Source organism: Oncorhynchus tshawytscha, linkage group LG05, assembly GCF_018296145.1.
Source record: "Oncorhynchus tshawytscha isolate Ot180627B linkage group LG05, Otsh_v2.0, whole genome shotgun sequence".
Lineage (NCBI taxonomy): Eukaryota > Metazoa > Chordata > Actinopteri > Salmoniformes > Salmonidae > Oncorhynchus > Oncorhynchus tshawytscha.
The window spans coordinates 64,896,513-64,913,305 of NC_056433.1; the positions used below are offsets into that span (position 1 = coordinate 64,896,513).

Consider the following 16,793-nt stretch of genomic DNA (forward strand, 5'->3'; position numbering starts at 1 on the left):
ATGGAAAAATGAAAATTGGATCGATGATGGCTAGAAGACCGGCGACGCCGAACGCCATCCGAACAAGGAGAGGAACCGACTTCAGCAGAAGTCGTGACAGTATTTGGATAAACTAGCTTCAGTCTAACTGCTAAAACAAATGATGCAGGGAGTTGGTGTATCATTTAAACTTTAATTTGTTAGGAAGTAAACATGTTTCAATAAAAAAGTAGATTAGTCTGTCAATATGGGTAATAAGTAGACATGGCTTATATTCAAGACAAAGTTTACTTTCTCTGGAGACCGATGTGAGTTTACACAGCACTATGCAGGAACTGTTCCAGACAGCGTACTGTATGACATACACGGAGTATTAACAAAACATTAAGAACACCTGCTCTTCCCATGACAGACTGACCAGGTGAAAGCTATGATCCCTTATTAAATCAACTTCAAATCAGTGTAGATGAAGGGGAGGAGACAGGTTAAAGAAGGATTTTTAAGCCTTCAGACAATTCAGACATGGATTGTGTATGTGTGCCATTCAGAGGGTGATGGGCAAGACAAAAGATTTAAGTGACTAAGTGAACAGGGTATGGTAGTAGGTGAAAGGCGCACCAGTTTGTGTCAAGAACTGCAACGCTGATGGGTTTTTAATGTAAACAACTTCCTGTGTGCCTCAAGAATGATCCAACACCCAAAGGACATCCAGCCAACTTGGCAACTGTGGGAAGCACTGGAGTCAACATGGGCCAGCATCCCTGTGCAACTTAATATTCGGAAGGTGTTCCTAATGTTTGGTATACTCTGTGTACATAAAGTAGAAGAAAAATATGCGACTAACGCTTATAATAAATACTACAGTTCTACAAAGGGAATACTTGCATATGGTGTGTTTGGGTGGTGCAGTGAGCTGTTCACAGTCACTTTGTTAAAGGGGAGATCGTTACATCTCCTTTTGAGAGTCATCAATTTCTTTGTATTCAAGCAGAATAATCTGTGAGAAAGACGAAAACTCTATTACACATTCATGGGCAATCGTTGTGTACGGTTTGTATTCCTACTGTAGCAGCATGGTGTAGAATACATCTCACAGACACACGTTAGCCAGCTAGCTACAACACACAGGTATAGCTACTCCAAGATTAATATGAGTCATAAACCCAAAGCCAAATCTTTACACTCCTTAACATTTCTCCAGTTTAACCCTTCATCGACCTGGCCAAGGCTTTCGACTCTGTCAATCACCGTATTCTAATTTGCAGACTCAACAGCCTTGGTTTCTCAAATGACTGCCTCGCCTGGTTCACCAACTACTTCTCAGATAGAGTTCAGTGTGTCAAATCGGAGTGCCTGTTGTCAGCCTCTATGGGGGTGCCACAAGGTTCAATTCTTGGGCTGACACTTTTCTCTGTATACATCAATGACGTCGCTCTTGCTGCTGGTGATTCTCTGATCCACTTCTACGCAGACGACACCATTCTGTATACCTCGGGCCCTTCTCTGGACACTGTGTTAACAAACCTCCAGACGAGCTTCAATGCCATACAACACTCCTTCCGTGGCCTTCAACAGCTAGTAAATGCAAGTAAAACTAAACGCATGCTCTTCAACCGATTGCTGCCCGCACCCGCCTTCCCGTCTAGCATCACTACTCTGGAATGTTCTGACTTAGAATATATGGACAACTACAAATACCTAGGTGTCTGGCTAGACTGTAAACTCTCCTTACAGACTCACATTAAGCATCTCCAATACAAAATAAAATCTAGAATCGGCTTCCTATTTCGCAACAAAGCATCCTTCACTCATGATGCCAAACATACCCTCGTAAAACTGACTATCCTACCGATCCTCGACTTCGGCAATGTCATTTACAAAATAGCCTCCAACACTCGTCTCAGCAACTGGATGCAGTCTATCACAGTGCCACCCGTTTTGTCACCAAAGCCCCTTATACCGCCCACCACTGCGACCTGCATGCTCTATCTCGTCATATTCGTCGCCAGACCCACTGGCTCCAGGTCATCTATAAGTCTTTGCTAGGTAAAGCTCCGCCTTATCTCAGCTCACTGGTCACCATAGCAGCACCCACAGGTATATTTCACTGGTCATCCCCAAAGCCAACTCCGCCATTCTTTCCAGTTCTCTGCTGCCAATGACTGGAACGAATTGCAAAAATCACTGAAGCTGGAGACTTATCTCCCCACATCTATCACTCCAGTGTTTAATTGCTAAATTGTAATTATTTTGCCATTATGCCCTATTTATTGCCTTACCTCCCTAATCTTACTACATTTGCACACACTGTATATAGACTTTTCTATTGTGTTATTGACTGTACGTTTGTGTTACCCCATGTGTAACTGTGTTGTTTGTGTCGCACTGCTTTGCTTCATCTTGGCCAGGTCGCAGTTGTAAATGAGAACTTGTTCTCAACTGGCCTACCTGGTTAAATAAAGGTGAAATAAAATAAATAATAATAAAAGATGGGAACATCATTGAGACAAGTCCAATGGCTCTATTGAACAAGGACAACCACCCAAGCCCCAATTTGATCGAGGAAAAAACCCTGCAACTGAGCCACACAGGACCACAAGCTGAACTAGAGAATGAGGTCGCCCCTGTAGGTCACCAGCTAAATATTAGAATCAGGTGCGCTAGATTGGGGTTGGAGCGAAGACTGGCAGGACGGTAGCTCTCCAGAAACAGGGTTGGAGAGCCCTGCAAGATTGAGTCAGACTACAGACAGGCCAGAGAGACACACTCTCACAGCATGCAACACTTCTCTCCTCTTTCTGAGTGTGAGACGTGCGTAACAAAGTATGTTACTGTGGATGAGAACAAAGCATATCCCATAGGTGTGTGTTGTGTTAATGTGCTCATATGGTCATGTTTCCATGATTTGTCTACATCCCTAACTGTAAATCTCCAGAGACTACAAAACTAAAGAAAGGAATGTTATGATTTAGGATGTTATTTTCCATGATGAGGACAAACTGTACAGCACAGAGCTGTGTGTTTGATGAGCATATAGGCCAGTGATCATACTCCTCTGATGTCCGGCTCTCTCTAAACAGCCATGAGGAGATCAAACAGCAGACAGATGCATGAGCCCAGCCCACTGAGGGGGAAACTCTCAGTAACACAACCAACACACGTGTGTTCGTGGTCTGCGGGTCAGCTGTTTGTTCACCCGCATGCAATTGCAAATAACCCATCCGCATCCACAACCGCCCGACTGTATGTGATAGTCTAAATCTGAGGCCCGCACCCGACCCTAACCCGCTAAGATAAAATGCGCTGTAGGGTACAGTCAGAGGCGACAGAACGATTTGACAGGGGGTGCAGGATTCTTTTTTGCTTTAGATATGTTTCTGCTTACAATTTCTGACATTTTGGAAAGCTTATTATTTTGGAAAGCTTGTTATTCAACTTGTCTTTAATTAGATACATGCAGCTTCTCTTCTGTCATTATATGTTGCCCAAGTAGACTAAATAAACCCTGCTCACCAAAATAATGTCATAAATCAATAGAATGAATGCTTCAATATAGTTGACATTGGTAAAGTTCTCTGTCATGTCTGCTTCTTTAACTGAGCAAAGATATTTAAGGACCGGGGAGAAAATGTAATAACATCCTCCCCCAAAAAACTGGAAAGATTTGATGTGCAAAATTTGACATCAGTTTGACCAGTTGTAAGGAATTCGAAAGCTGTGAAAACAACCCAACATGTTTCTGATAAGGGTTCAATTCGGCTTGGATGAATATTTGATGTGGTTGTCATACTATGATGCTGATAAAGAAAGCACCTCTACAGACGGGATCTAACTGCATATTCACATTCTCTCAAGATGCTGAAATAAATAAATCATATTTCTCCACTCCTGTTCCCAAGTAAAAATGTTGCTTACATTTACTGTATCATTTTACAGCAAGAAATGCTTAATTCTGCAGGAGTTAATATTAAGTCTATGTGAGAGGTTATAGACCTAGTCAGTGTTCAGATTTCAGTTTCCATTTACCCATCTGAACAGTAGGCTACAGTTCCCTTGTGACAGTCCCGTTTTGTGACTGTCGAATTCACAATCATCACAGATAACATCACAGCCAGCACTGCCATCATCCTGTTTTACCACAATCACAGATAACATCACAGCCAGCACTGCCATCATCCTGTTTTACCACAATCATCACAGATAACATCACAGCCAGCACTGCCATCATCCTGTTTTACCACAATCACAGATAACATCACAGCCAGCACTGCCATCATCCTGTTTTACCACAATCATCACAGATAACATCACAGCCAGCACTGCCATCATCCTGTTTTACCACAATCACAGATAACATCACAGCCAGCACTGCCATCATCCTGTTTTACCACAATTTTACCACTGCCAATCCTGTTTTCATCACAGATAACATCACAGCCAGCACTGCCATCATCCTGTTTTACCACAATCATCACAGATAACATCACAGCCAGCACTGCCATCATCCTGTTTTACCACAATCACAGATAACATCACAGCCAGCACTGCCATCATCCTGTTTTACCACAATCATCACAGATAACATCACAGCCAGCACTGCCATCATCCTATTTTACCACAATCTTTCCCAAACATGACTTTTCTGGCCCTCCCGTCTCTTTATTTTAAACTCTCCATTTCCCAGCTTTTCTCTTATTGAATTAAACTCCGACATAGTCATTTTTGCCTGCTTGGATCAACGTGAACTTTTTCTGCCCATTCCCCAAATAATTTACTGGTTGGTATATATTAGAGATGCACTGCTATGACATTTTTGGCCGATACCGATATCAAATAGTTTCCTTGCCAAAAAAAACCCAGATACCGATAACTGATATTTAAAATTATAGCGACTTTGATTTGGTGCCATATTCAGTTTTCCTGTCATCTCTCCTTGGCAGAGGCAGCCCAACAACTTACCATACTTTATTTCTCTCTATCATTATAGTGCTGTGTGTCTGCGTGCGTGTGTGTGTGTGAGAGAGCGTAAGGGAGTGTGTGTATGTCAAAATAACAGTAGTTATATTGTTTCAAGGCAAGTAGCGCTGATAAGAAACAGTAGGGCAGAGAGAATGCCAGTAATTTCAGATAAAGACAAGTACAACTCCTCACGCAATACAGTTTGTTTTAAATATAGAACAAACAAAGAAAGAGCGGAGTGAAAGAAAGAAAGAAAATTCAATACTTGTCATACATTCAATTCAAATCAGATCAAGTAGAAAATGCATGGTAACAGTCAACATAGCATTTAATGGGCTTTGTGGTGGGTTGACAACTGAGCTGGTACACTGTAGCGTAGTTGGTATAGAATGGCGCTGACAACGCCTGGATAGTGGGTTTGATTCCCAGGACCACTCACACACACAAAAATGATGCACGCGGACTGTAAGTTGTTTAGGATAAAGCATCTGTATAAATGGCATCTGATAGGATGATAACACTAACGTGTTATAGCTGTTGCTAAATCTGTTGTACTGTAAGCTATGTGGAGATCAAGGGAGCAGTGACCCTGTATGTCAGGGATGCTTTATCTATACTCTTAAGTCTATGGTTGAGGTGTTGCAGGAGGCTGCTATTGACATGGCAACCCGAGAGGATCAACAAGGCAGAGGAGGCCAGTCTGAATGAATGAGCAGAAGAGTGCTTATGCAACTGTGTTTGCCATTGTTTGTGTGTGTGTTTGCCATTGTGTGTGTGTGTGTGTAAGAGAGGTTCAATTATTAAGATGACCCTTGTTGAGCATGTTGTAAAAGTGTAAAGGGTACTTTGTTCTCCAATATGAAGGTTACAGTTGAAGTCAGAAGTTTACATACACTTAGGTTGGAGTCATTAAAACTTGTTTTTCAACCACTCCACACATTTCTTGTAAACAAACTATAGTTTTGGCAAGTCGGTTAGGACATCTACTTTGTGCATGACACAAGTCATTTTTCCAACAATTGTTTACAGACATATTATTTCACTTATAATTGACTGTATCACAATTCCAGTGGGTCAGAAGTTTACATACACTAAGTTGACTGTGCCTTTAAACAGCTTGGAAAATTCCAGAAAATTATGTCATGTCTTTAGAAGCTTCTGATAGGCTAATTGACATCATTTGAGTCAATTGGAGGTGTACCTGTGGATGGGTCAACCAGTTATGGTCAACCAGTTATTAAATCAAGGAGTTCACATACTTTCTCCACTCTGCATTGTGAATGTTTACACGGTGTGTTCAATAAAGACATGAAGACATAGAATTGTTTGTGTGTTATTAGTTTAAGCAGACTGTTTGTCTATTGTTGTGACCTAGATGAAGATCAGATCAAATTTGATGACCAATTTATGCAGAAATCCAGGTATTTCCAAAGGGTTCACAAACTTTTTCTTGCCACTGTACAATAAAAAATATTACATTACATTTCATAACACAACGCATCACCGGGGGCAAACTACCTGCCCTCCAGGACACCTACACCACCCGATGCTACAGGAAGGCCATAAAGATCATCAAGGACATCAACCACCCGAGCCACTGCCTGTTCACCCCGCTGTCATCCAGAAGGCGAGGTCAGTACAGGTGCATCAAAGCTGGGACCGAGAGACTGAAAAACAGCTTCTATCTCAAGGCCATCAGACTGTTAAACAGCCACCACTAACATTGAGTGGCTACTGCCAACACACTGTCAATGACACTGACTCTACTCCAGCCACTTTAATCATGGGAATTGATGGGAAATTATGTAAATATATCACTAGCCACTTTAAACAATGCTACCTTATATAATGTTACTTACCCTACATTGTTCATCTCATATGCATACGTTGATACTGTACTCTATATCATCAACTGCATCCTTATGTAATACATGTATCACTAGCCACTTTAACTATGCCACTTGGTTTACATACTTATCTCATATGTATATACTGTACTCGATATCATCTACTGTATCTTGCCTATGCTGCTCTGTACCATCACTCATTCATATATCCTTATGTACATATTCTTTATCCCCTTACACTGTGTATAAGACAGTAGTTTTTTTGGAATTGTTAGTTAGATTACTTGCTCGTTATTACTGCATTGTCGGAACTAGAAGCACAAGCATTTCGCTACACTCGCATTAACATCTGCTAACCATGTGTATGTGACAAATAAAATTTGATTTGACATTAAGTGTGTGCCCTCAGGCCACTATTTTACTACCACATATCTACAATACAATATCCATGTGTACCTGTGTGTTATCATGTGTATGTGTGTCTTTGCCTGTCTTCACAGGCTACATCTTTATTTAAATCAAATCAAAGTATTTGCTGCGTACACATATTAGCAGATGTTAAAGCAGGTGCAGTGAAATGACTGTTTCTAGCTCCAGCTGTGCAGTAAATGTTGTATTTATTATATTTAACTAGGGAAGTCAGTGAAGAACAAATTCTTATTTACAATGACAGCCTACACCGTCCAAACCCGGACGACGCTGGGCCAATTGTGCGCCGCCCTATGGGACTTCCAACCATGGCCAGTTATGATACAGCCTGGAGTCGAACCAGGGTGTCTGTAGTGACACCTCTAGCACTGAGATGCAGTGCCTTAGACCGCTGCGCCACTCGGGAGCAGTACAATACAACAATAAACATTATGTAAACATTATTCAAGTGACGCAATGACTATGTACAGTACATAGGGCAGCAGGGTCGAGTATGATCTATGGTACAGGGCAGGGTACCGGGTGGAAGCCGGCTAGTGATGACTACTTAACAGTCGGATGGCCTGGAGATATAATGAAAAACAGCTTCTCTCTGTCCCACCTTTGATGCACCTGTATGTCTCTGCCTGCTAGATGGTAGCAGGGGGAACAGGCCATTCCTAAGGTGGCTGAGGTCCTTGACGATCTTCTTGGACATCCTATGACACCGGGTGGTGTAGGTGTCATGGAGGGCAGGCACTGTGCTCCCGGTGATGTGTTGGGCAGACCGCACCACCCTCTGGAGAGCCCTGCGGTCGTGGTCGATGCAGTTGCCATACCAGGAGGTGATAAAGTCCGACAGAATGCTCTTGATGGTGCATCTGCAGAAGTTTGTGAGGGTTTTAGGGGCCAAGCCAAATTTCTTCAGCCTCGTGGTTGAAGTGGTGCCATTGCGCCTTCACCACGGTGTCAGTGTGGAGAGACCATTTCAGGTCCTCAGTGATGTGCACGCCGTGGAACTTGGAAGATTTTGACTCTCTCTGCTGTCTCCTATAGTCCACGATCAGACTACCTTCACCACCTGGAGTCGGACCATCAGGAAGTCTAGGACCCAGTTGCACAAGGATGGGTTCAGACCCAGGGCCCTAAGCTTAGTGATTAACTTGGAGGGAACTATGGTGTTGAAGGCTGAGCTGTAGTCGATTAACAGCATTCTCACATAGGTAATCCTCTTGGGATAGGGCAGTGTGCAGTGCAACAGCGATTGCGTCATCTGTGGATCTGTTGGGTTGGTATGCAGATTGTAGTGAGTCTAGGGTGTCGGGTAAGGTGGAGGTGATATGGTCCTTAACTAGCCTCTCAAAGCTCTTCATGATGACAGAAGTGAGTGCTACGGGGCGATAATCATTTATTTCAGTTACCTTCACTTTCTTGGGTACAGGAACAATGGTGGACATCTTGAAGCATGTGGGGACAGCAGACTGGGATAGGGAGAGATTGAATATGTTCGTGAACACTCCAGCCAGCTGGTCTGCACATGTTCTAATGATGCGGCTTGGGACGCCGTCTGGGCCAGCAGACTTGCGAGGGTAAACATGCTTGAATATCTTGCATCAACCACGGAGATTGGGAGCACACAGTCCTCGTGAACGGCGGGGGCCCACGTTGGCGGCACATATTCATGTTCATGTATTCAGTCCACTCAAGAGTCAAGGACCTTGATTTCTGGAAAAAAGTCAATGACCACTTGTCTACATATAGGTCAAGGAATCCAGCCAAATCCGGGTGATTATACTGACATGCAACTATGTGTGTGTGTGTGTGTGTGTGTGTGTGTGTGTGAGAGAGTGTATATGTGCATGAGAACATCATTAGAGATGTAATGAAAATGTGTGGATATGGGGGCTTACATACTCAAATCTATACCATTAAATGCATGTCTCTGAGTGTTTAAATAAAAGTCTGTGTGTGGATGTGTGGACATATGTGAAGAACGTGTGTCTACATTGACGCACAAATGAGTGTGTCATGTGTTTTTCACCAACCTTCAATTCCAGGTAGCTAACGCTTGACAGAGAAAAGGCTTCACAGATCCTAGACGTCACTTTATTCGTCAGAGACAAAGTAAGCAAATTGTTTCTCTTCTCCCCAATCTCTCCACTAGAGATGGCACAATGTGAGCACCATTTACTGAAGGTGGATGGCCTTGACTTGGAACTACTGTTGGTCTGTCTCATTATGTTTCTGCTTGACTAGAGGACAATGCAGTACAGTATGAAGTGGTTTCCTGGACACAGATGAAGCCTAGTCCTACACTAAAAACCAAGCTCAATGGAGAATCTCAGTTATACATGTTTTTTAGTCGGGGGATTAGTCTCAATCTCTGTCTGGGAAAAAGGCACTAAATGTAAATACAGGGATATGCTGTTACATTTTTTAAAATGATTATTTAACATTTATTTAACATTAAAGCATCCCTTTAATGCTGTTAAAAGCTGGTTCACGATCTGCTCTCCCAAACATGAATTATTATGACGAAAAACAAAACTGGCTGTGGACATCTCTCAGACTGTTCTCTGACCACAAAGCCAGTCATCCTTTAACTTCCAGGAAGAGAATATAGGTCTGTTGTGCCCCCTACTGGAATACCGTGGAAAAACTACTCTGGAATTCCATCCTGAAACTATTCAACCGTACAGAGAAGTGGCTGTCATCGTACCACTGATGCAATAATAATTGTTTCAGAGTGAATGTATTGATGATTTGATCATTTCACAGTGTCCGACATCGGATACTTCATGAATGAATATTATTTGACCAAATGTCTCATGGATGGACCAAAACTCTTCCAGAACTATTGAGGTCGTCTCATAGTTTATAGACAGCAGAGCAGTCATTGGTGGCTGTCACAGAGGGAAACAGTAGCTCGTCCTGGCTGCATTGGACTCTGGCATATTACACACTCATATACCAACACTCATATACCAAAACGCAGTGGGACTAAACTACAGTACGAAAACATAGCTAACAGATAAACCCCAAGGGAGACAGGGGACAAATGTTACTGAGACAAAAAGAAAGGGTATGAGGTTCTGGGTAAGAGAATCGAGTGCGAGTGAAAAATAGGTAAAATAATGAGGTTGAATTTGAGTTGTGATATGATCACCAATATCAAATCTGACACAATACAACACAACTAAGTTAAAACATCTTGACATATCTAAAGTTACCAGCATATGACTGTATACATTTAAAGAGATTATAGGACTAGGAGGTCGAACACAACGTTAAATATAGTCAATAAGAGCTTCCTCCCTCAGAGCAGAGAGTCTGCACCTGGACTTTCCATTACAACAACACCCCCCTCCCCCCGGTAAACTGTATTGGCCCAATGAGGATGCTGGAGCATCATTCCTGTTTGAATGAGTAATGATATTGGTAGCTATTGTCCTCTCTAAGGGCCCACAAAATACTAACGCTAACAGACCCACAAAACATTACACATACACAGCTGTGGCAACACAGACACACACACACACACACACACGTGGCTCTGTATGAAGCGAGTAGTGATGATGCTCACAGAGCTGTCACAATGCAGCGCTAACCTGAGAAATACAACGTCCGCTCAGCCCATGGAGGAGACTCAGGACTCTGCTTATTTATGACCTCCTGTCATTCATATCCTCTTCAATTTCACAGCTCAAAAAGCTTGTTCTCTCTCTCTTTATCCAAATACTCTCCAAACAGCACTATTTACCTCTCTCACTTATCAATGTGCACTTTCTCTTACTCACATCTACCTTGTCCTCTTTTTCAATCCCTCACACAGAGAACTTCTACAGACTGATGTGTCTCATGTGCTCTCCATTTTGAAAGCCTATACAGAAGACTCACGTTATTGATGTAACATTCATAAAAGATCAAAGTTATTGTGCGCACATAAACTATGTCTGTCAGTCTGTCTCTCTCTGTATCCCTGAGGTCTACTCCTGGTCCCGTGGGCTCACAACACCTCTGGAGTGACGCAGTGCATTTTGGGAAGTGCCAATAAATCATGGAGCAGGGAGGAAAGGGGGTGGCAGTGTTTGTTCTCCTCTCATCCCATGCCTCCCCCTATCCCTTCCTCCCTCCCAGGATTCTAAATCTCTCTCAGTCTGAAGAGTCATCACTCCGAGTCCCACCAACAGCTCCAATACTAATGGAGGGACCAGACACACACACACACTTTTTGTAAAAGAAAATTGACCAGATAGAATAATGTGTAAGAACCGAACAACCAAACATATGTGAGAGCAGTGGTGTAAAAGCATGTGTCAGACAGAAAAATGCTCCCCTCTGCATGCACCCCATGAAACAGGAGGGAGGTGGAGGTCAGGGCCAGCTTTTATTTTGATAGTCCCTTGTCCTGGAGAAAGGGCCTCTGTTCTGTTTGTTTTCCAGAGAGAAACATCTGTGTTACTCCTGAGAGCAACACACTGGGCTAAAGTAACAGACCACGGCAACACGCACAACACACTGGGCTAAAGTAACAGACCACGGCAACACACACAACACACTGGGCTAAAGTAACAGACCACGGCAACACGCACAACACACTGGGCTAAAGTAACAGACCACGGCAACACGCACAACACACTGGGCTAAAGTAACAGACCACGGCAACACGCACAACACACTGGGCTAAAGTAACAGACCACGGCAACACACACAACACACTGGGCTAAAGTAACAGACCACGGCAACACACACAACACACTGGGCTAAAGTAACAGACCACGGCAACACACACAACACACTGGGCTAAAGTAACAGACCACGGCACCACGCACAACACACTGGGCTAAAGTAACAGACCACGGCAACACGCACAACACACTGGGCTAAAGTAACAGACCACGGCAACACGCACAACACACTGGGCTAAAGTAACAGACCACGGCAACACACACACACACTGGGCTAAAGTAACAGACCACGGCAACACACACACACACTGGGCTAAAGTAACAGACCACGGCAACACACACAACACACTGGGCTAAAGTAACAGACCACGGCAACAACACACAACACACTGGGCTAAAGTAACAGACCACGGCAACACACACAACACACTGGGCTAAAGTAACAGACCACGGCAACACGCACAACACACTGGGCTAAAGTAACAGACCACGGCAACACGCACAACACACTGGGCTAAAGTAACAGACCACGGCAACACGCACAACACACTGGGCTAAAGTAACAGACCACGGCAACACGCACAACACACTGGGCTAAAGTAACAGACCACGGCAACACGCACAACACACTGGGCTAAAGTAACAGACCACGGCAACACGCACAACACACTGGGCTAAAGTAACAGACCACGGCAACACACACAACACACTGGGCTAAAGTAACAGACCACGGCAACACACACAACACACTGGGCTAAAGTAACAGACCACGGCAACACACACAACACACTGGGCTAAAGTAACAGACCACGGCAACACACACAACACACTGGGCTAAAGTAACAGACCACGGCAACACACACAACACACTGGGCTAAAGTAACAGACCACGGCAACACACACAACACACTGGGCTAAAGTAACAGACCACGGCAACACACACAACACACTGGGCTAAAGTAACAGACCACGGCAACACACACAACACACTGGGCTAAAGTAACAGACCACGGCAACACACACAACACACTGGGCTAAAGTAACAGACCACGGCAACACACACAACACACTGGGCTAAAGTAACAGACCACGGCAACACACACAACACACTGGGCTAAAGTAACAGACCACGGCAACACACACAACACACTGGGCTAAAGTAACAGACCACGGCAACACGCACAACACACTGGGCTAAAGTAACAGACCACGGCAACACACACAACACACTGGGCTAAAGTAACAGACCACGGCAACACGCACAACACACTGGGCTAAAGTAACAGACCACGGCAACACGCACAACACACTGGGCTAAAGTAACAGACCACGGCAACACACACAACACACTGGGCTAAAGTAACAGACCACGGCAACACGCACAACACACTGGGCTAAAGTAACAGACCACGGCAACACACACAACACACTGGGCTAAAGTAACAGACCACGGCAACACACACAACACACTGGGCTAAAGTAACAGACCACGGCAACACACACAACACACTGGGCTAAAGTAACAGACCACGGCAACACGCACACACACAACACACTGGGCTAAAGTAACAGACCACGGCAACACGCACACACACAACACACAGACAGCAAAAAAAACATTTAAAAAGAAGATCTGAACAAAATACTCTTTATAATCATGTTACTACACTGTAAGTAAATTAAAAGACAAGATCAGCCTTGAACGTCACTAAAACCTTAGCTACATTAAGCTCACATATTTCCCTGTATGATTGACAACTAAGGATAATGTACAGCTGTCTAAAGTAGACATGGAGAGTTTTACTGTCTCTTGGCAGTGGCTGCAGTTGTTTTACAAAAATCAATTCAACCAAGAAAACCAGGGCTGAAAAAAAAACCTCTTGGGTAAATATTGTATACGCTAACATATTGAATTTGGACAAAGCATCTGGCATTTGTCACAAGTCTCTTTTTCCCCCCCATCAGAAGTGTGTACAAGCCTTTCCCCTGTTGACAGTGAAGGGACTGAGACAAAACATAGCCTAGGGTTCTCCAGGCAGGGGGAATCACAGAGCTCTCCATCTCTGAATATGCACAACCTTACAGACATAAATACAGACACAGATATGCCCACTAAGAATAGAGAGGACCTGATGGAATCTAGAGTTGATTGGAGGCTCTGTCAGCCTGTGTTTTGGAACCGTTTCCACATCTCTCTGTAGTCTGCTGTTTTCCACCCATCTTCAACATGAAGAAGATAAAGTCAACATGACCACTAGAGGGTAGTGGTACACTGTGGATTGACAGCATCTAGGGACCTCCCCAGTCCCAAAACCCCCCACGCAGTCACTCTCTCCTTCTTATCCTCTCTCCACCCTCTCTCCTAAACGCTGCTGCTGCTGCTGCCAGGACTGGACTGGTTTCTCTCAGTCTCCCTCAGGGAGATGAGCATCATTCTGTACTTCAGCTTCTCTCTGGTTTGGATGATGAAGGCCTGTGGTGACCCAGATGTACAGCACAATGCTGAAGAGGCTTAGAGGCTCGTCCCAAGCTCTGTTCTCTACTCTTTCTGTCTGCTCGCTCTGTCTACTCAATTCAATTTAAGGGGCTTTATTGGCATGGGAAACATATGTTAACATTACCAAAGCAAGTAAAGTAGATAACATACATTAACAGTAAACATTACACTCACAGAAGTTCCAAAAGAATAAAGACATTAAAAATGTCATATGTCTATATACAGTGTTGTAACGATGTGCAAATTGTTAAAGTACAAAAGGGAAAATAAATAAACCTAAATATGGGTTGTATTTACAATGGTGTTTGTTATTCACTGGTTGACATTTTCTTGTGGCAACAGGTCACAATATTGCTGCTGTGATGGCACACTGTGGTATTTCACCCAGTAGATATGAGAGTTTATCAAAATCAGGAGGGCAGGAAGTGCAGCTCAGTTTCCACCTCATTTTGTGGGCAGTGTACACATAGCCTGTCTTCTCTTGAGAGCCAGGTCTGCCGCCGGCGACCTTTCTCAATAGCAAGGCTATGCTCACAGAGTCTGTACATAGTCAAATCTTTCCTTAAGTTTGGGTCAGTCACAGTGGTCAGTTATTCTGCCACTGAGTACTCTCTGTTTAGGGCCAAATAGCAATCTAGTTTGCTCTGTCTGTTTGTTAATTATTTCCAATGTGTCAAGTAATTATCTTTTTGTTTTCTCATGATTTGGTTGAGTCTAATTGTGGTGCTGTCCTCGGGCTCTGTGGGATCTGTTTGTGAACAGAGCCCCAGGACCAGCTTGCTTAGGGGACTCTTCTCCAGGTTCATCTCTCTGTAGGTGATGGCTTTATTATGGAAGGTTTGGGAATTGCTTCCTTTTCGGTGGTTGTAGAATTTAACAGCTCTTTTCTGGATTCTGATCATTAGCGGGTACTGGCCTAATTCTGCTCTGTATGCATTATTTGGTGTTTTACGTTGTACACTAAGGATATTTTTGCAGAGTCTCAATTTGGTGTTTGTCCCATTTTGTGAATTCTTGGTTGGTGAGCGGACCCCAGACCTCGCAACCATAAAGGGCAATGGGTTCTATTACTAATTCAAGTATTTTTAGCCAGATCCTAAATTGGTATGTCGACTTTTAAGTTCCTTTTGATGGCATAGAAAGGCCCTTCTTGCCTTGTCTCTCAGATCGTTCACAGCTTTGTGGAAGTTACCTGTGGCGCTGATGTTTAGGCCGAGGTACGTATAAGTTTTTTGTGTGCTCTAGGGCAACGGAGTCAAGATGGAATTTGTATTTGTGGTCCTGGGAACTGGACATTTTTTGGAACACCATTATTTTGTTCTTACTGAGATTTACTATCTCTTTCCAATTACCTCACTCCATCCTTCTCTCCCAATGCCCTTTTCTACTTCTCTTACACTTAAAAATCAGACAAAACCAAACCATGACTCCTCTTTAAAACTCTTGGAAGTGCTAAAAGTGAAAAGTTGACCTATTTAAATATTCACCAGGATTCTAAAGAAGTGTCCATAAGTGGGCCAGAGAGGGGCGAGCTTCATGTCACCCACCAGGCTGTATGAAAGCCAGTGTGACAGCCACATGTCAGAGCACCAGAGCGAAGCCTGCCTGGCTCCTCTACAGTATACACCACTAATGCAGGGGTGGAGGGAGGGGGACACGTCAGGGCAGGCTGATAGTGTACACAGTAATGAACTACAGTACAGACTGGGGAATGGGATGGTGTCAGGCAAGTTGGACAGTGGGGAAGTTCAGACATGAGATTCACTCTGGAGCACAAAGGATCAACACGTCTCACTAAACTGAGCATGAACACACACATAAGAAGTTGATTTGCGGTGTTCAATGTATCTGGGGAGGTTTCAAAATGTAAAATATCCTTGTTAGTTTCCCTTACACACTGAACCAGAGTTCACAGTGGGTTTCTTCCTCAGATGGTGCTAATGAGGGATAGAGGTGTACTGGACAGTACAGTCTGTGGTGTAGGAGGCCTTTGTAGGAGGCAGGGAGTCTGTAGTGTAGAATACATAAGCAATAAGGTACGCGGGAGTTTGGTATATGGCCAATATACCACGACAAAGGGCTGTTCTGTACCCACGACACATCGCGGAGTGCCTGGATACAGCCCCCATGGTATATTGGCCATATACCACAAACCCTGAGGTGCCTTATTGCTATTATAAACTGGTTACCAACGTATTTAGAACAGTTCAAATATTTTTGGGGTCATATCCGTGGTATATACACCACAGCTTTCAGCCAATCAGGGGGGATAAGAACACAGCTGGGCATGGAGCTAAATTTGAACTCTGGCACACAACAAGTCAAAGGGCCAAATCCTAATTGTATGTACAACTTCCTGGAAAACTCATCTAGAGATCAATTTGCATGATTTATGAGAAAGTTCATATTCCACAA

At 43.7% G+C, this 16,793-nt stretch overlaps 1 protein-coding gene across 1 annotated transcript in view; it reads right to left on the reverse strand.

Annotated features, from left to right (window-relative positions):
* Positions 1-16,793, reverse strand: part of LOC112251597 (sec1 family domain-containing protein 2) — a 186,703-nt gene that overhangs the window by 39,707 nt on the left and 130,203 nt on the right. The window lies entirely within an intron of this gene.